The sequence below is a fragment of the Quercus lobata genome, chromosome 4 (assembly GCF_001633185.2).
Source record: "Quercus lobata isolate SW786 chromosome 4, ValleyOak3.0 Primary Assembly, whole genome shotgun sequence".
Lineage (NCBI taxonomy): Eukaryota > Viridiplantae > Streptophyta > Magnoliopsida > Fagales > Fagaceae > Quercus > Quercus lobata.
The window spans coordinates 81726765-81749209 of NC_044907.1; the positions used below are offsets into that span (position 1 = coordinate 81726765).

General features: G+C 29.8%; 1 pseudogene; it reads left to right on the forward strand.

Moving 5' to 3' along the window:
- LOC115985918 overlaps positions 1 to 22445 on the forward strand; it is a 48332-nt pseudogene that overhangs the window by 10152 nt on the left and 15735 nt on the right.

Here is a 22445-nt window from a genome sequence, read left to right on the forward strand (position 1 = left end):
AATCTTTATGTCCAGCCAAGATACATAGTCAGAAAGAAATAAAAAGATTAAAGCTGTGAACCTATGATCCTTTTGACTTATTGAACTACAGATTTTCAAAAATCAATTTAACTACCGTGCACCCTTGGTACGGTGATCACTCCACAAATATAAATGCTTGTGGGGTGTGGGGGATAAGGGCCGAGGTTCAAGTCTCTAAGAGGGAGATTCACATACATATACATTTAGATTAGACCAGACTATAAATTTTATCTTGCATAAAAAATAAAAATAAAATCAATTTATGCTATTATTCTAAACACTTATCATCTACTTTCTCTTCTTCATTTTAATTTGAGTATGTTACCAAATTTTTTCAGCTTTAATAATAATTTGTACGGTACCATTACCTTACTATATTATTGTTGTAACTTGAGGAACAAATAGTTCAAAAATCTAAGAATATGAGGAATACAAATTTATTTTTGATATCTCTTTTTTTTTTTTTTTCTTTTCTCATAATTGTTCTTTTAAAAATAAAATTAAACAGTGAATAACCAATTTTTGTAATAATAAATGAGAATTAGATATGGTTTTTTAAATTAAAATCATTTCTAATTACCGTTATAAAAATGTAATGATAAGATAATGTTATTAATTTTATTAAAATTGTTCCTAAAAATAAATAATAAAACAACTACATGGTAGTGGACAAATCTCATTGTTCAAATCTCCATTGTCCTTCTTGTTTAAATGTTGCTTTGGATTTTGAAAGCTTGAATATGTGTGAAAACTCAAGAGTTATTTAGACTCCCAAACTAAAATTACAGCTCGGTTGATTTTACTATAACTTAAATTCAATGCGGAATAGAGTAAATGTGAGCGGATAAATAATATAACTACTCAAAACCATATTCATCAAATCACAGTAGTAAAATGAAAGCTAAAAGAGTAGGGAAGAAGAATGCAAACACAAGATAGCATACCGATGTGTTATCGAAGAGAAAACCGAAGAACTCAACAAAAAACCTTTCCGCCGCCCTCCAAGCGGTAAATCGATTCACTAGAGAATAAGTTGAAATACATGAATAACAAAATACCCTCCAAGCCTAGTCTATCACATGTACTCGAGCCCTCCAAACTCCTACTACCAACTGACTTCACCAAGCCTTGTCTTCTCTAACTCTCTGGATCACGCAATTCAACCCGATTGTATCCACCAAGCAAATGGCTTCTTCCAATGCTTCCCAACAGTACCAAAACCTCACTTTACACTCATGATGGGTGTGATAAGTGTTTGAACTATCAACTTCTCAAGGATTTGGATATGGAGAGGTAGGAGTTAAGGAAAACCACAATAGATTGTATAGAGAATTGTGGGTATGACAATCTCTAACTCTCAAAAGTTGTGCTAAGGTTTTCTCTATGAAAAGCACCCCTCAACATATATGAGTAATGTGGGTATATATAGTATGGACAGAGACAGGGCGTATCAGATATGATAAATTGGCAAAACAAAATATTTCGCGGGTATTTTGCGGGAAGGCCTTACCCGCGAGACACTTGCGAAAACCAGCTGTCACCATCTGTCATGACTCTTCGTATTCCAGTTATGTGCTGAACACATGCTTCACTTCGCGGGAAGGCTTCTCGCGAGCTACCCACGAAAACTTATTTAGTTTTCAATTGTCTTGAGTCTTCACACTCTCTATCACACACAAACCTTACAATGAAATCTCACATAAAATACAGGATACATAAGATTGAATATAATTACAAACAAATTTGGCATGGAATTAAAGCTAACACAAAATAGTTGTAAATCACAAGTTTACAAATTTCAACCATAGTGAGACGAAGATTCTCTGCAACATAGTGAGATCTACTTTTTTTTCTTTTTAATTTCAAATTTTAGTTAACACTCGATCAACTTCTAATGTCAACATTGGCCTTTAGAGGCTATAACCAAAATTCGATAAGTGAAGTAGTGAACCTTAATTCGTGTCTAGCAGTAAAGCAATGATTAAGAATGAGATAGGTTATTATATATCTTGCAAAAGTTGAAACACGTTAATACATATCCTGCAGTAAGTTAGAACTGAAAAAGAACAATCTCAGGCTCAAAAATTCATACTTTTAAGAATCGGTAGTAAAAGGGTGGAAAATTATATAAATTTAACGGTAATAAAGCAATGATTCCAGCAGCTTTAATAGTAAACCAGTATTAAATCTTTCCATACTCTTATTTTGTTTAAAGATGAAGACCTATATATAGTGTGGTGAAAGGAGAAAGTATATCCAGGTGCATTAATTTTAGCTTGTCAAGCTTTGTGTAAACGTCTATCTTACAGACTGTTGGAGCTACTGAACATACTACTTAGCCCTATAAACCACAACTCCCAAGTTTCCCATGAAAACTCATTGGCTTAATCAGAACTTGAAGTGATAAGTCACATTTATTTGCTGTGAGGAGAAATATCATATTTCTTGCTCCATTCTTGGTTTGTACATTTGTATTGGCCATATGGGAGTCTGTTTGACACTGAGCCCGCAGTCATCCAACACCATGATGTTATGTGGTACCCGATCCCTAGTGATTGGGGCAAACAATAAGCATGTCTTCTCTCTTATAGGTTAAATGCTTATAGCTTCAGTTATTTCTTTCTAGGGTGTCAAACACTTATTAAAAAGGGTTAGACATTTAGAAATTAGTAGCCGATAGGGGTGGCAACTAGGTGTGTTTTGAACCAGGCCATAAATGGGTTAATTTCATCTTCTTTTATCTTTATCTGATTATCTCGAAAATTTAATAGTCACCATGTAAAAAAATAAATAAAATAAATAATTAAAAAAAAAAAACCTATAGCCTCTCATAATCACTCTGAAAAATAAAAATAAAAATAAAGGAGTTTCTAATTACATCAAACAAAGAAGAAGAAAAAAAAGGAGTTTTCCTTTCTCTACCAAAAACTCACAAGTGAGTCTTTAACCTCTTCTCTCTCCCATCATTCAGATTTCTTAATCTCCAATCTTTTTTATATGTTTATAAAGTTTTTAGCTTTTAGTGTTGTACAATTTGCTTAGAGAGTTGGAGAATTGCTCCAAATCTAAGAGAATGGAGAGTCACCACATGTATGGTTTTTAACAATAACTTCCCAGATAAACATCATGACTTTTTAAAGTATTATGCATTTTTTATTAAATAAATATATATTATACATCATATAAATATAATAATCTATTATTAAATTGATAAAATATATAACATATCTTATAAATAAATACTATAATTTTAATTAGTTATTTGATTTCATTTTTTTTTATGCATTTCATTTTAATAATAGATTATTATGCATTTCATGATTTGCTGAGGCTTAGCTTTTTTTTTTTCTTAAATAAAATGAGTAACAACCGAATTCAAACTTATCTTTAGCTTTGAATACGTGCATGCGAGTCTTGAAGTTTATGAATATATACTAATTTATTCAAATTTTGGTGAAAGTAATTATTTTTCATCAGAGAATATATTGCTTACTTTATAAAGACTATGATTAATTACTAAAATGTTTTGTCCAAAAAAAAAAAAAACTAAAATGTTAGTTTTGTGGGATACCAAAAAATACAATGAACAATTTTGAAAGCCTAATACAACCACTTGGCACTCCTAACAACTATTCTTGGACTATAACCATCATCCTCACACTAATTTACTAGCAACAATTAAGTCGGGAGCAAGGGATTTCTTTTTCATTTTTTTTTTTTTTTCCTTCCATTAATATTATCACGGTTCTGCCATGGGAAGCATATATAACCTTTAGTAAAGACATGAAATAATGCATAATTATTAATAGAAATAACATAGGTAATTAAAGATCCAATATACCATAATAACCAAATTGAAAAAATATAACAATTTTAATAAATTAAGTGATATTTAGCTTTCTCAAAAAAACAAAAAAACAAAAAAAAGTGATTTTTGGCTTTAAGAGTTAAGACTCTCAATTTTCTTAAGTTATTCCCTCAAATTTTAAAACACCTTCATTAACTCATAGAGTTTTTCATAGTACTCATGCTTTTTGAAATATTAGGGCTCATTTGGTAAGAGATTTTTAGTAACGCTGTTTGTTTTTTTAAAAAAAATACATGTGAGTAAAAAAGTATATGAAAATATGTGTAATATTGTTTAAACATTAAAAACTGTTATTTAAATAACAGTAACAAATAGAATCTTAATCTTTTGTGCAAACTTTTGTGAGTAATTATCTGTGTTAAACATAATTTAATAATTTTTATGTTTAACAAAAATTGTTAAATTTCATAAAAATTGTTAAATTATGTTTAACAATCTATTTTATTATTTTTATATAGATATGGCAATGGAACGTTATCATTTAGACAAGGTTAAAAATCAGTCCCGACTACATGGCCCATCACATGATTCATCAACACCTAATCAATCAGATGATACATCATGACTTAATTAGTCACTTCATCCATCAAGTAATCAATCAAGTGCCCTTTTAGAGTCTCACCCCTCAAGTATATGATTATTTCATGCTAGGAATATATGGAAGTAAAAGTTCAAACTATAGGTATTTATGAATATGATTACTTAAGTTTTTAGTCCTTTTACGTAGCATGAAAACTTTTTTTTTGAGAATCAATACGTAGCATGAAAACTTAATTAAAAGTATGCTTATGTTGTTGACTACATTTTTATTTTATTTTTGGTATAAAAAGATCTTGCAGGTATATGCATGTAACACACGTGGAATAACAAGTATATCTTATATATATATATATATATATATATATATATATAGAATCCCCCCCCCACCTCCCCCAAAAAAAAAACAAAATTAAGCTTTCTTTTAATGTTTCAGTTTTAGCCTTTCGAACATGAAGATGGTATGTTTAATCAATTTATAGGTAATATTGCGAGGAAGCCTCAAGATAACATTGCAAGAAGGATAATGAAGTGTCATACTTTAAAGAGGTTGGGTGATAGGTGGAGGAATTCGAAATATGCCTTGAAAGAGGCGATGATTCATTCTTTTAAGCCACGTACCAGTATAGTTTCATTCCAAAGATGGATGCCACCAGTATGAATTCATTGCTAAAACGAATGCCAGTATGGCTTTATTGCAAAAACCTTTGCAAGTGTGGCTTTGTAGCAAAGATGGATGTTAGTATGACTTTATAGCAAAGATGAATGCTAGTATAGCTTCGTTGCAAAGACAAGTGCCAATTGGGCTTTGTTGCAAAGATGTGTGCCAATGGATGCTTGTGAGAGCATCATTGCAAGGATGAACACCACAACACAATCAATGGCTAGTTGCTTCCAAAAACAAAAACAAAAACCAAAAAAAAAAATAAATAAATAAAAAAAACAAGGAAGAAGAGAGGAACTAGTCAAGCAATGGAAAATACTATGAAATACAAATGAAACGCGAGAACGTTTATGCATGCAAAGGGGGCAATTGGGGCTCTTGGCCTCGCTATGCGAGAATCATATTTGAAGGTCATGCGGATTTCCATCCTTTTAAGTGCACCACTCATTGACCAAAATGAAAATAATGTGGCCAGCCCATAGAGAAATAGTGTGAAGATTTAGGGTGGCAACATAAGCATTGAAGGTCCAAAGAACAAAGAAAGCCAAAAGAATAAGTTTTACAAAAACATAAACAAATTGTACGAAGAAAATCTCATGGCATGTCTGAAAAAATAAAAGAAAATAAAGCTTCAGTTTTTCGTAATTCTCTAATTCATTGACTAAGCTTCAATTTTTCATGCAACGAAGAGAGAGAGAGAGATAGGTTTTTTTCTCAAAAAAGGAGGGGGAGGGGATGGGGGGGGAGGAGATAGAAAGTGTGAAGCTAACAGTTTTCTAGGATAGCCGCCTCCATATATAGGGTGATCCTCTTAGATAAGTGTTGCGACTGGTGAAAAAAAAAAAAAGGAAGCAAAAGACAACTATGTGAAGAAGCAGTAAAACTTGTTGATGCCGTGGGTTCTTCTTCTTTATGCTACCAAAGTAAAAAAGCAACACATTTGTGAGACCTAAAGACAAAATACAAGGGCCATGGAATTAATTTAAACACAGAGGCTTTGATTTATGTGATATACGTAAAAAAAGGTTGCTGATTGCGTGAAGATGCAATACAAAGAGCCATGGAGGTGATCATGAAGTTGATTAAAGAAGAAAAGAAAAGAAAAAAAAAAAAAAGATTGAAGGCTTGAAGCAGGCACGTAACGCTGAGAGCAAGAAGAACAATACCTATGCAAAGACAAAGGAGATCTCCTTTCACTTTTGTCTTCACTTAGAAACAGATTTGTGCCATCAGGGCTGCTTTTATAAGGTTGTGACAAGGAGTGCCCTAACAATTGTTAGAGGCTGTGGCTGTATTAATAATAATAATAATAATAATAAAAGAATGAGACATGATTAGGATTGACTTACAAATGGTTGTGGCTTGCTCTTGGCCTCACAAAACATCAAACAGCAATACATGAAGGAAAAACATGCAAAGAAGAAAAAAAGGGACATCGTGACCTAAATGACAGCGTGGTGTATTGCTATAGTCAAAATTACTTGGTATAGGTTTACCTCACACAGTGGAGTTGGCTGAAGCGTTGGCAGCACATAGAGCGGTAGTTTTTGCAAAAGAACTTAGCATCTACAACGTGGTGGTGGAAGGTGATTGTCTCTGGATTGTTCAGGCATTGAAAGCTCTTGATCGATATAACACACTATATGAGAATGTAATTGAGGGTAATCACAATTAGGGGTGTACTCTACAGCATTGCCAGTTTCAGTATGTGAGACAAGAAAGGAATAAGTTGGCTCACACTCTTACAATAAGAACAGTTTTAATTGCAGACACTGACATATAGGTAGAAGAACTACGTAGTGATTTAAATAATGTATTCCAAACTGATTTACTTTAATAAAATTGTCTTACATTTTTTTTTAAAAAGAAAAAAAAAAAAAAAAAAATCTTCAACGGAGCATTGACAAAGTACAAGATTCAAGCGTCTAATTCAAATTTTGAGACCCATTCACACGCCACACAAAAGAAAGTATACGTGGACAAGCGCCAAGGGGATATTTACAAAATGCAAAATTTTCAACCAATTGCAAATTGTCCTTTTATGCCACTAAGATCATAGAGTAAACTAATTGCAAAGCACCATGTGTTACTTAGTGGGTATCACTGTTGTTATTCAAACCAATAGAAAATTTCAAAATATCACTAATAATAATTTCAAAAATATCCAAAAGTGAATCACATGTCGATAAATGTTAATATTTTAATTTAAAATTGCACAAGTAGCTTAATTAAATATCGTCATGTGTTATTTTAAATTAAAAATTTTTGGCTAATCAAATTATGTCATGTGGCCCTTGGAAAATAAGACTTAAAGTCTCTCAATTTAAATTATAACATATGTTACCAATCATAGTCGATCATGTGTCATTAAACCTTCACAAGACTCTTACAAATAAAGATTCTCATTAGTCTCCTAAAAAGGACATTTAATAGTCTCAAAACTTTGTTGGAATCATGCATGCTCCAAAGTTGTCAAGAACATCAAGAACTTCAAATTAGAATATTCAAAGAGAAATAATTTACATCATCCTTCTAAATCAAAATTCAATAGAATTAAGCTCAAAAAGGCCTCCAAAAACTACAAAAGACTTCAAATTAGTAAAACTCTATTTACTCAAGCCCCTAAAACCACAAAAACCTTCCACCACAACTCTGTGAATGCAAAGAACATTCAAAACATTCGTCCAAATAATCCCTCCAAGTCTTAGAGTTCTATTTTGAAGCCTCTAAAAAGTCCAAGAACTCTAATCAATTGAAATTTTATCAGATTTAATCTCTAAAATCTCAAGGAACTTCCACCACAAATCTTCTAAGATGATGAACATTTAAAAGTATACAAAAAAACAAGAAGTCTCTAATAAACGCACAATCAGAGATATGTTTATCAAAATCTAGTCCAAAAATCTCTTGATCTACTTTTCAATCAAAGTGGGGAACAACATGTGTTCAACTCAAGACTACATCAATACAATTCTTGAATTGAAAACTTTTTCAAGGAGATGGATTTACAAGATAATTTTTTTTGAAATAGAATACAAATACAAATAATTATACCCATTCATTCATCAATACAAAAATATATTTGTGAAATTATTTTAATTGTTTGATTTTCAAACTTGAAATTTTGTGTTCATACTATCCATAGTTTATTTTTGAGGATTAATTGATAGTAACAGAGAGAGAATTCAAGAGAAAAAATTATGTTCGTTTGAGGTCTATGAGGTCAATGTACCCATATCTCTTCTTGGGGGGCGGGGAGATATAGGTGCCGTACGGATTGGGCTGAAAGTTGCGTCTGTGTTTGCGTCTGCGTTCGTTCTTTTTTATTTTTTTATTTTTTTTCACTTCACGCGTTTTGCTTTAGGCCAGGGGACAATTATCACTGTAGCGGCATTGTTTATACACTGTAGTAGTACTGTTCATGAGACCCACAACCACTTTATTCAGAAAAAAATATTAAAAATAGGTCTCACGATACTATTCACACATTTAAAAATTATTTTACTACAGTATTTTCAGTTTTCAGTTTTAGTAAAAATAAATTCAATCCAAAGGGACTCATATATTAAAGTGGGCCCCACATGAAAAGGAGAAGATGGAGGATAAATTATATAAAGAAGTAGTTCATTACATTGTTCCACGCTAAATTATATAAAGAAGTCACGCCTGATAAAAAATAGTAAATCTAAAATAAAAAAAACAATCACGCCTGAGAAGCCACTGGTGGGCACAATTATGGTTTTGACAAATGTGTCTATTTTTTTGCTGGAATGACAAATGTGTCTACTTTTGACAAATGCCCGCATAAAAATAATCTTTTGTTTCGTTTCTTTTTCAGGTACATGTATGTCACGAGAGATTACAAGAAACAAATCAGTATTGGCTCAATTATTAAAGGTATTAAAAAATTTTGTACTCTGGACCGAGAAATTGTAATGAAGACAAATTTTAATTTGCTTCTTATTTCAATAAAGATCGAGTATTTTCCATCAAAAAAAAAAAATTTGTACTTTGGACAGAGAAAATCTTAACATAACTGAGTCTCTATTAGTTCAAGATGTATTAAATTTCTTATTATGTGATAATTAAAGAGATCATGTTTAATTTTTGTCACACATAACTTTTTTAATGAGTTATGTCAGTAATACGACATAGATGTTTCTCAAAGATGAAAACTAATATGACATAGTAGATGATGACCATTATAAAGAAAGTGGTCAAGCATGTTAAACATCAAACCGACTAGTATGATTTTGTTATTCGACAAATCATAGTGGACAACGGACATAATTTTATTTTGTTCAATGTATCCTGCAATTAGAGTCAATTCTTTGTCTTTCTCGCGTAAAAATATGATATTTGAGAAGGTAATGTGAACGTGGGTCAGTTGTAATCACACAGGAATTTGAAGTTCATCACGCCAAGGAAGCAATCATATATTAATACGACAAGCCCGTATAAATACCGCTAGAGCCAAAGCTTTAGGGTCCGTTTGGTTGAAAAAGTGAAAAAGTGAGATGATAAAAAATGGTGGTAGAATAGAAAAGTGGGAGGATATAAAATATTTTAATTTCCCTTTTTTTTTGTTTGGTTGAAATGAAAAAGTGGGGATGGAAAAAATAAATTTGTATAAGTTTACATATATACCTTTGTTAAAAAATGATGCTTAATTAAAACTAAAAAAGTGATAAATAACCAAAAAAAAATCACCTAAATTTATTAAAAAATAAAAATTATGTAAAAAAAAAATACATCTAAACAATAAATAAATAAATAAAAACAAATATATATATATATATATATATATATATATGAGCACTGGACTAAGCCTACCCAATAAATCAAAAGAAAAAAGAAAAGAAAAGAAGAAGAGGCATCGACCAAGGAAAAAAAAAAAAAAAAAATGACATGGACAAAGCCCATGTTCAATTGCACATGAGCATTTTCGTCTAAAAATAATGTCCAATTTCTCCCTTCAGTTTTCTCTCCAATTTAGAGAGAAAACTTTTTGGTGGGTCAGGAGAGAAAATACCTAGGCTCCACTATTTTTTTTTTTTCTCTCTCCACCTAACCAAACATTGGAGAGAAAACTTTTTGGTGGGTCAGGAGAGAAAACACCTAGGCTCCACTATTTTTTTTTTTTTCCTCTCCACCTAACCAAACACACTTCAAAAAAGTTTTTCTTTCTATTTTCTCTTCAAAATTTTCCATTCATCCTATTTCACATCCAAACAAACACATTCTTAGGTTAGGGACCGCTTTACTATTAGTTCTGTGTGGTGGTTTTAATTTTTGATTTTGCTACTATTTAGCTGTTAAGATTTTTTTTTTTCTTTTTTTTGGTGGACAAGAACAAAATTATTTTTGTTTAGAATTTTTTAAAGGGCAGGATCATTTATTTTAGATAAAATTGATTAATTGAGCTTAATTTGTTTTTAGTTTTACTATTAGTAATTTTTGTTATTAAGCTATTTTTTTTGCGGCTTGCATATTTTGTTTTAGATTTTAGATCTATAAATCTTTTTATGGTCACTAAAATGAGAAAACTGATAAAGCTATAAGCTTTTTATTATTATTATTATTATTATTATTATTATTATTATTATTATTATTATTATTATTATAAGTGGTTACTGATAAGTAAAAAATGATGCGAGTGATGGGCCCATTATTTGAACTATTAAGAATTTGCTACCAAAACAGTTTACGAAAATGTTGTAAAAAAGTTTTGAGCATAGCATTGTGCTTAAAATAATCAATGGTATTGTTTAAGAAAAAAAATGTAATTTTATAAAACAAAATTGCTAAAATGAGTATACATATACATATATATATATATATATATAAAATAATATTTTTTAAAATTTTTTTTGGAAGAGGGGGGGGGGGGGGGGGGGGAGGAGGCAATGCCCTCTTAGTCGAATGATAGCTCAATCCCTGCATATAAAGACCCATTAAGCAAAAAATTTCTTGAGGTTGTAAAGGAAAAAAGAATAATTTTACATACAAAAACTATCTTATAATATTTTTACAAAAATATTGATTTTTAAAATTCCTACTAATATTCAATTGGACCTACTACTAACATCATATTTTTATTTATTAATAACCATCCATCACATCAACTGTTTGTTAAAAAATTTGTAAAATAATTTGTGCATGTTGCATTACTCAAGAAAACATCCTTGTGCAAAACATGTTGTTGTTGTGTTAGTCAATGATCAAATATTCAGGCACTAAAGAGATTTGGGAGGTAGAAGAGTCGAATTAAAATAAGATCTGTGTGCGATCATATGGATAAATCTTTCTATAGATAATAATACTAGGAGTCTAGGATGCGTGATATTCTTGTATCGAGGGTTTCCATTCTATTATAGTAAATTCTATTGGTCATGAATAAACTGCCATAGTGGTTTTTCCTTCAATTTTCCCTGAATCACTATATGCCATGTTATTTGTTTGTTTGTTTGTTTGTTTTTTTTTTTTTTTTTTTTTTTTTTTTTTTTTTTTTTTTTTTTTTTTTTGTATCTTACTATGTTATGACAAACCTTAAAATTAATCTGAATTTCCAATTGATTAATTTAACAAGTTGACTAATGCTACTATAAAATCAACAAGAGTCTAAATTTCCTAGACGTATTCCATTGGGCCTTTGATTTCAATGCCAATTGATCTTCTATTTTACTAATATAACTTTGCTTCTAAGAATAATTATGACGGATAAAGATAGTGATCAACCCTGTTAAACTCAACAATTTTGATTTTGTTATAGATAGACCATATAAGTGGACGGCTAGCATTTTTATTATTTAAGCTAAAGCAGAGTCAACTCCTTGATTTTATCGTGTGAAAATATAAACTTGGATATGCGCAGCCTACTATAATCAACTAATTAAGGTAGAAACTAAGAGAATTTGGAAATTGACAATGCACCTCTTCTCCTCTAGCCTCTCTAATTACTTCTCTTCATGGAAACAGCGCCTTCCTAAACAGCACCTACCTAATCAAGAGCTAATCTCCTTTAATACTATTAGTTAGTTCATTTAGACACCTATACACTCAGATTGTTTAACCTAATTAATTAAGTTGATACTTGGGTTTATTATTCGGATTTAGGTTAAACATAAACAATCATATCACTTAATGCAGAAAAATAAAGAAGACAAGCGATATGATAACCCAGAAAAACTAATGAAATAGTCCAGTTTCAAGGTAAAAAACCTGGGTGTATTTAACTCAAAGTATTCTCAAGACAACAAACTCACTACATAGAATGGAAGTTTTATAATAAATTTTTTCCTAAATCGAAAACTACCTCTTGTAGTACTTACTCACGTGAGCGCATGCAACTTCGAATCCCCAGACTCTTCTATCTAAATTTGTTAAACACAAACGTTCACACTTGTGACTTTGAGATCTCACTCAAAGTTTTATATCATCAACAATTGTTGATCTTGTAGAAGCAACTTCTACAATACCAGATCTTAAGTTTATTTAAAGAATATTGCTGGTAGAAGATTTTAGAGAACTTTGGCTAGAAAAGCCCTAGATCTACAATATGAGGCATAAGAAGAACTCTTCTCTATTTAAAAAAAAAACCCTTCTAAAACATGCTTTAGGGTTTGTTTTAAATAATTAGTGAAATAGATTTGAAACCCTAATCACTTAATGAGCTATTAGGCCTTAAATAAACTTTGCAAAAATGCATCTTGATTGATTGAGCTATCTTCTCGATTAGTCGAGCCAGGCAGATTTCGAATTCTTCTTTCTGTAGCTTATATGTTCTTGAATCTTGACTTGTATTACCTTGAGCATTGTCTAATAATCCCTATAGACTCTAAAATCTATATTTAGATAAGTTTGTATTCACGGTTTTTTAATTGTTCTAAACTTTTAGAACCTAACATACCAAATACAATGTGGAAAACTATTTTTACAAAAGGTTTTCCAGCTAAACAATAGAGCATATGAAAAAATTCAATCAATGAAACAAAAAACTAAATAAAAATTAGTATTCCAATCCCTAATATCCTAAATTATCCAATAAATGTTGCAAAGTTAAAATATAATTTTTTATTCCTTTTTAGCTACTTTATTGATTGTTTTGCAACTTTAAATAATTTTTTGTATCTTTTTCTTTTGTTGCTATGTTGTAGTCATTGAATAACTCATTTTGTTCTCCTCCAGTGCAAATGTTAGTGTGAGTTGTACATATATTATATGAGTACATGTATCTTCTTTTTATGCATATTTACATATATTATTTGGTGTGAGTTGTACATATTACATAAATAATTGACTAAATTTCATGCAATAGTATTTGTTCTTTGTTATGCAATAGTGTTTGTTCCTTTTTTTAATTAACTAAATTTCAGGAATAATTATAAAATAAAAGAAATGAATATAAAATTGTATTTGTTCTTCCTTTTTATGCCTTTCTCTTCTTAATATTATTTTTTTCAGTAAAAAATAAATAAAAAGAGGAGGCCTATTGATGGTTAGAGACAGTGAAGGGAGTGTATCAAAGTGAACGATATAGCAATTAGCTAAAAACCCCCAAAAGAGCTAATGGCAAAATCATAAAACCATGAAACCGCAAAGGGAAAAAATGGTTACAAATGAAGACAACAAGCCTTGATTTCTAAAATATGGAGTGTCTCATCACTGTCGAAGTGCCATCAAGGTAGAGTTGAAGAAGAAGGGGATGACAAAGTCTATGTTTGGAAGTGTCGAGCTTCCTTTTTATTTTTGGGGGGAGAGAAAAGGAGTTGATCGATCGTTTATTTTTTATTTTTTAAATTGGATTTTGTTTTTTTTTTTTTTTTAAATATTGCTGATGTGAAAAAATGTAAGAACTTCAAATCTTATATGGCAAGTTCTTACGAAGTCAAATAAAAGTAAAAAAAATGGCCAAAGACTTCAATTTTATAGTATATATAGATTAGACTTATTTTTACATAATATTGTGTATGATTGTTAATTTGGACATAATGTTGACCAAGCCATATTAGGACTCAAGATCCTTGTGAACTTAAAAAGTATCATTACACAAACTATAACACATAGTTTTACACAAAATCTGATTTTTAAACTGAAACTATTACTTAAAGTCATAATTTCGAATTTAAAAATCATGACTTGACGTCATGGTTTCAATTAAAAAATCACGTGTAATATGTGTAAGAGCTTATATGCAACAAGTATTGCCCTTCCAAGGAAATATATGAACTTAACTAAAATTTTACATGATTAATAATAATAATATTATTATTTTTATATATGGATTGTTGCACCGTGGTTGAAACTTCTATACAAACTACAAATGAACTAAATGCAAAAAGAAAGCTTGAAGCTATTGGATGCTACCAAAATATTTTCATATTTTTATTCTCATGTTTGACACTAAAGTATTTTGATATCAGATGGAGTAAATGTTTTGGAAACACCTATACCAGTTATGCTTAAGTTTGGTGAAAAATATGCATGCGGTTTTTTTTTTTCAAGATGTGCATATCTTTGTTTCATTTTATAAAAAGTTCATTATATTTGAGATGACTGCTATATGTAAAACCAATCTTCTTGTATCTATTTTCAACTTTTATTTTGAATTAGAATTATTGATTTTCATTTTTTTTTTTTTTTACTTAATTGTTGCATTAAACAAAGTGAAGATATTTAACATTTTCTAACTATCCAGTATGTTGCACAAATTAGCGACTAATTATCAAATAAAGCATATTTCTTTTTACTCTGAAAACTCTAGAATCGTTTAAGTTTTACCACCTAGTTGTGTTAAGGCTTGCCACATGTCATTTATCATATAAATATTTTTTCTAACAAAAATCAATTAATATAATAATTAAATGCATTAATCATTACTACTACTACTACTTATTATTATTATTATTATTATTATTATTAACTCATGTATATATTTACTTATTATAAATGATTCCACTTAGTTCCAATTTAATTAACCAATTATTTCTTTGATAATTTTACTTTTTAGTTATTGATAAAGTACACAAAAAATACTATCATTCAACAATAAATAAATTTGATTACAATCACTATATAACTATCTAGGTTTCAGTTCATAATAAAAAGTGCTATAATTTTCAATTAACAATTTTGACTTTAGCTATATATACAAAGTTATTTAACTATAGGTTTTTTACATAATTTATTTAATTAGTCTAGGTTGATACCTATATTTTCATATATTTAACTAAAATTAAAAACTAAGTGGAATCATTTATCTTTACATTGATCAATAGGGACTGTCTCTATCTTCATTTAGATTTTGTCATTTAGAATCCTATATGTCAGTATATTTCTATGAATATATCTTAATGTTTTTATTTTAGTTATACTCATTTTATGAATATTGAAGATCTATATCACAATTTCTTTGTGACATATAAACTTTATTTTGAAGTAAATGATGACATCAAACATTTTATTTGACATGAGTATAACATATTAATCATGATTGTCTACCTTGATTATGGAAGTGGAGATTATTGATTGACATATGGATGTATTAGAATACATTGGATTGGACCGATCTGATTGATTGTTCTACAAACTATTATCACTTGAATAATTAAACTCATAATTTCTAAAGAGCATAGTCTTTTAATTCTGAGGATCGTGAACTCAAATATGAAACGTAAGTTAAAACCTTAATACATTGTGTAATCATATTTATCATTGTAGGAACATCGTTGCTTAAGATTGAATTCATAATCTCAATAAGAGATAAGAAATATTCCCTTGACATAGATTTAATAGGAATTGATTATTTAGAGTATCATGCCTCGTCATTTTAGTAAAGGGTTACTAAAAATATATATTTAATGAAATGAAATTCAAAGAAAATAGGAATAATCAAGAAATCAAATTAGGGACTCAAAGATTAAAGATATACTAATAATAATGTGATGGTAAATTATTTTATCTTTATTTCACTATGAATATTTTATGGATTGATCAAATGAATTTTTAGTTACGGGATATCTTGTATAATTAAATAAACCCTATAGTACAATTATGTTTTTATAGTGGAGTGAAATATAGACTAATTTAAAGATAATAGAAGTCACGCTGTTGAAATAATAGGAGCCCAAAGTTTTTTGGAGTTAGGTTTTATTTTCTATTTATTTGTATCTCAAACTATACATTTAAACATTCCAATGGATGGACTGTTAGAACATCAATTATGAAGAAAACTAAAATGATTATAAATGGTGTAGAAGGGGGTTTATATATATATATATATATATATATATGTTAAGGCATAAAAAATTAACATTTATTATTAATCTATCTGCAATTCTTTCTCAAAAAAAAAAAAAAAAATCTATCTGCAATTAATTGATTTGTATACAATTAATTTTTTTTTTTGTTTATTAAAACTAATGTTATATTTTAATATATAATATTTAATTTATTTAGCAAAAAAATTACTTTTAATTGTCACTGTAGTGTGCTCTTGTTACCCCTTAATTAATTATCTCAAATTGACCCTTAGTATTATGCCAAATGAGCAAATGAGTCCTCACAATTTCACATCATTATTTTAATATATATTTTTACTTGAATAAGAATTTTTTATTCTCTACTTAAACCCTTTATTAGTATCATTTTTTTTAATAATACCCTTTATTAGAATCTTATTACATCATTTAAATAAAAAAAATTAGCAAACGATATAATTTTATATGCAAACACAATTATAAAAAATGTCAAATGATATTGTAAAGTCCATATTTTTAGATTGGCAATCATGAACAATTGTAATAGTTTAGACTTAGTTTATCTAAATAAAATAACATTAGATAATATTTGATCAGTAATGCAAAAAAGGAACCCCCGCAAGACTGCATTTCAACTTTAGCTTGACAGGTCGAAAACCACTTATCTCAACCAATCGAACAAAATGTTTCAACCGATCATGACTCAGGCAGTTTGGATTCTCAACTTCTTTTCTCAACTGTTTGATTTAGGTTTTTGATGGAACTTAAGTACATATAAATAAAAATTTTAGACCATGTTTTTACGTGCACAAGAGAGCAATGTTACTGCCCAAATCTAGATTTTTTCAAGCTCCCTTAAAGCATCAACTAGAGATTACATGCAAACAACGAATCCAATGATAGAGTGAAGTTTCTAAAATTAGCTAAACACAGTTACTAATTAAATCTTTGAGAGTGGATCTTGGAGTCATGAACATGAGAATTCATCTACAACTATCCAAAATAGAAGAGTCCGTAGAATTTAGAGTTACGTGTAGTCACACCAATAAGTACTAAATGAGGCAGTACTAGATTTAGGGTTAAATCTATTATACAAACTTTGATTCTATTCTAGTGGATATGTTGTCTTGAGGATTGTTTAGGTTAAATAATTCTCAAATTTTTTTTTTTTAATTGTGAATCAGATTGTTTCATCAATTTTCATTGGTCCTCATATTGGTGTCATATGTGATCTGTGCTTGTGTGATGTGTTAATCAATTCAATCAAGAGCATAATTAATTAATTACTTGACTAAAATTTGATTTATTTTGTGACAACCGGGGCCTAAATCCTATAATATCAAGTTTTAATAGAATAGATGGTTGAAAAAAAAAAAAAAACAAAAACTACTTTAAATTTTTAAGAAGACATAAAAAGATAAAAAGGCAATGTGAAATGAAGTGTCAAAGCATACTTATTTAAGGGTTTTTTTGTAATCCACTTATTTTGCTGAAATTGGAAACTTTTTACTAAAAGTACTGTAGATAAAGGTAAAAGTTAACAGAAACAGTACAGTGAAACTCATGAATAGTACCAAAAAGTGCAGTACGACCCATGAATGGTATTAAAAAAATAAGCTGAATAGTAAAATAAGTTGACAAAAATAATTTTTGCCAAACACACACTTAGTAAAATAATCGCACCATGGATTTATGATAGTCATTCATACCTTTGATACTTTTGTGTCTATGCATAGTTCATTAACCAATGAAATTATTTCTTTAATAAATTTTTGGTTGTCTCAATATAACCAGTCTTCTTTCATTAATGTTTCTCCAAAAAAAAATTCTTCTTTCAATGGACCGCCTAAGGTGTTTGACCTTAGCAGGCAGCAGCTGTATGTTTCCTTGTAGACCCGCGCTATACGCTGGCATGAGCATATAAGTAGCTAGCTAACAAGTGAAAAGTCATTAGTCTATCTTACCGACTAACAACATGATAAAAATTCTCAAATTTGTGTTCATTCTATTTTTCTCATGCTTGTTGTGTACTTCTCATGGCGTAAATGTGAATAATCTTAAATCAGGTGATACACTCAATTCCTAACGTTTCCTAGTTTCCACAGAAAGAAGGTTCTCTGATCTCTCACTCTCTCTCTCTCTCTACATATACACACACTAAAGGTTTGTTCATTAAAAAAGTTTTGCCCTAGCTAGATAATCATGTGTATTGCATCATAATTATCTTAATTGAGGTTTTACTGGAAAAATGTTTGTTGCTTATTTATAGATGGTACAGAAATTAGCCATGGCTAAGGATCTTAAATGTGGATCTTATTCAAGGTTTATTTGCCTTCTACTCTGGGATTACACAAATTACAGATGCAACAAAAAATGAATCTAGGGGCAAGAATTTTAAAAATTAAACCATTAGTAAAACTAACTAAACTAAGGTATATATGTCTACACCTTTTTAGTTAAGTTTTAGGTTTGAAGGATCTAAACTAAGGTATATATGTCTAAACCTTTTGATGAATCTCTTTTGCTTATTATGCTTAACACTCGTTTATCCCTTCGTAAGGGTACTCATCTTCCATAATTTTTTTTTTTTTAAATGAAAATTTCGTTCCCTTGTATTTGTAGATTTTCGATATGCAACTTGGATCAAAATCAGAAAATATTTTCTTATTTGATGATTATTACACTGCTATATATGACCAGGTATAGGAACAAAGAGGTGGATATGCGTTGCAATTTTCACAGCCATTGCTCTACTCGTGATTGTTTTCTGCATATTGTGTTATCTACTCAAACGGAGAGCAGTTGTAAATCAAGGTGTGTATATATATATATATATATATATAATATTTAAATTTACCAATTCTTGATTATTAATATGATATATGCAAATTATGATATTCTATGGAAATTTAAACAGGGAGTGATGAAACAAACGGTGAAAATGGATTGCTTGCTCTATTGAGCTTGGACCCATCTATCAACATGAATGAAATTCTAAATGATTGGAATGATGGAGCTCGTTTCAGTGTTATTAGCTATACATTTGTCATGGCTGCAACAAACAATTTTTCATTAGAAAACAAGCTTGGAGAAGGAGGCTTTGGGCCTGTGTATAAGGTCACCTCTAAATAAATTTCTACATCAATAGTCTTGAGTAACTTACATCTAAGCTGAATTAATCTTTTTTAATCACCACATCAGGGAAAATTGGCAGGGGGGCAGACAATAGCTATAAAGCGATTAGGGCAAAATTCAGAACAAGGAATACCGGAGTTCAAGAATGAGCTGATAGTCATGCCTAAACTCCATCATGTGAACATTGTTAAACTTATTGGTTGTTGCATTCATGGAGAAGAGAGGATGTTGGTTTATGAATACATGCCCAACAAAAGTTTAGATTGCTTTCTATTTGGTTAGAAAAACATTGACTTTTACTAGTACTTCCTTCGCTTATTTTTCAAAAATAAAATTTAACTTTATTATACTACTTTCTAAAAACTAGATTATTGATCACATCTATTTAATTGTTTATATTGGATAGATTCAAAGAGGTGCAAGTTATTAGATTGGAAAAAACGTTTCAACATAATTGAAGGAATTGCTCAAGGACTACTCTATCTCCATAAATATTCAAGACAAAGAATAATTCATAGAGATTTAAAAGTTGGTAACATACTCCTTGACCAAAACATGAATCCTAAGATTTCTGATTTTGGCATGGCACGAATTTTCAAACCGGATGAATTGGAAGCAAACACTAATGTAATTGTTGGAACATAGTGAGTTAATAATAAACCCCTCCACTTGTGATGATTAAAGTCCTATTTTAATCTTACTATTACATGTGCTCAATTCAATCACTTGTGAAATGAAATTTTTATTGTGTTTTTGATGTAGTGGCTATATGTCTTCTGAGTATGTTATGGAATGAGTGTTCTCCATAAAATCCGATGTCTACAGCTTTGGAGTCTTGATGCTTGAAATCGTGAGTGGTAGAAAAAATAATAGCTTCTACCATGTTGACTACACACTCAATTTAGTAGGATATGTATGTCAATTAAATTTAAGCTTTGGATTTTATTTATATTCATTGTTACGTGTGCTTCTAATACGGTAAACGATTTTCTCAGGCATGGAATTTATGGGAAGAAGGCCAAGGGCTAGAACTAATTGATCCTTCAATAAGTGATTCATGTGTCAAATATAAGGTGTTGAGATGGATCCATATCGGTCTCCTATGTATACAAAATAACACTGATGATCGGGCCACTATGTCAGATGTGTTATTTATGTTAAGAGATGATAGTACACCATTGCCTTTGCCAAAAAACCAACCATATTTTTTTGGATGAAATGGCTTTAGGGCAATTATTCCCAGGTCCTAACAAAGACTCAAAACGTTCTTTTCAATAGATTTCTTGTCCACTTCTGTTAGGGCAGATGATATAGTAATAGAGAGGATAATTATCCTTTGTTATCTAGCTTTAGCACTTCTGTTAGGTTCAGGTTTTTCTTTTCTCTCCCGTTAACTTTCTTTGCATAAATGGCCATAATGGTGGCTCATAGTAGAGAATTGTCAATTACACCTTTCCCTGTAATTGTTGTAATATGAACTCCCTGCCTGAATCTACTTGGAATGTGTGGAGGAAGGATGTTAGTGTTGTTCTTGCTTAATGAAATTGGTATTTATCTAAAAAAATAATAAATAATAAATAAATCTTCACCTTTCAACTACGCTACGTATTAATGTGCAATTTTCTTAGTCATAGATATCATATATCTTTTTCTTTTTTTAACCATTTCTTGTAGAAAATTCGATTTCTTTGACTCAAAGAGATTGCATCTGGGAGAAGTCAATAAGTACAACTGATAAAATTTGAATCAACATTTGTGGCTTCATCATCTTGAATTTTCTAGAAAAGTTTTAAATACCCGATTCTCATAGGGTGGAACATCCCATAAAAATGAAAAGATATCGCCAAGGGTTTTTTTTTTTTTTTGGGGGGGGGGGGGGTGTGTGTTGTGTTGTTCAATCAATGTCACATTAATACTAAGATTGACATCGATATCATATATGTATTTTCTGATTAAAGTCATTAAACGTTAATTTATTACTAATGTATAGCTTATTTCTTAGCCATTTTCTTATTGCAATTGTTTTCCATGTTATGGTCAATTTAGATTAGACCAATTTTTTTTATATTTTTTAAAATTATTTAAATTATTATCTTTCAAAAAATATATCCAAAATTTGATTGCAACAAGTTAGCCACAATTTTTATGGGGAAAATAAAGTGCACGTTATCAAATTTTTTCTTCCTTGAGCAAATAAAAACAAAAGGCATTATAATATATATCATAATTTAAAGACTCTATAAAACTTAACCAACAAGAAAACATTTTATAAAACATATCATAATGGAAAAGCATTAAATAGACCTAAAATCAAAGAAATAATAGTGCTAAGTCAAAATTTTCAAAAACTACATAATAACATCAAAAATTAATAAATAATAATAATTGTATTTCATATTTGTTCTTTTTCTTTTAATTTTAATTTTTTTTGATAAGCTTATTATGTCCTTCACTAGCCATCTGTGAAGGAGATCTGAGGGCAAAGGGAATGATTGGAAAACATAAGTTTCTATGTTACAGGTTGCAAAATCTTTCTAAGGATTTTTTGGTCCACCTATTCTAAATTTGAAGCCAACATGTGTAAACACGTTTGTCCAATAATCATTGCATAGAGCCTTTCTAGGGTTTGATTTATCACCAACAGGATAGCTTAGCTACCGGAATATGCAGCACCTTCATCTACTTGAAAGAAGTTATTTGTACAGTCTCATACGTGTATTATCTGCTGGAATATCAAGTTAACAAAAAACCCTAAAGGACTGCCATGTTTAATCCAACCTATCAATTACTCACTGAAGGCCATACATTTGAGGAGAGCTAAGAATACAAAAAATATAGGCGAAACTAAAATGTTGGTTCTCAAGTTTATCATGTGTGCGTAGTTAGTCCCTCAAGTTTCAAGTTTACCATGTGATACACTCAATTACTCAAGATTCCTACTTTTTTTTAATAAAGGATGGCT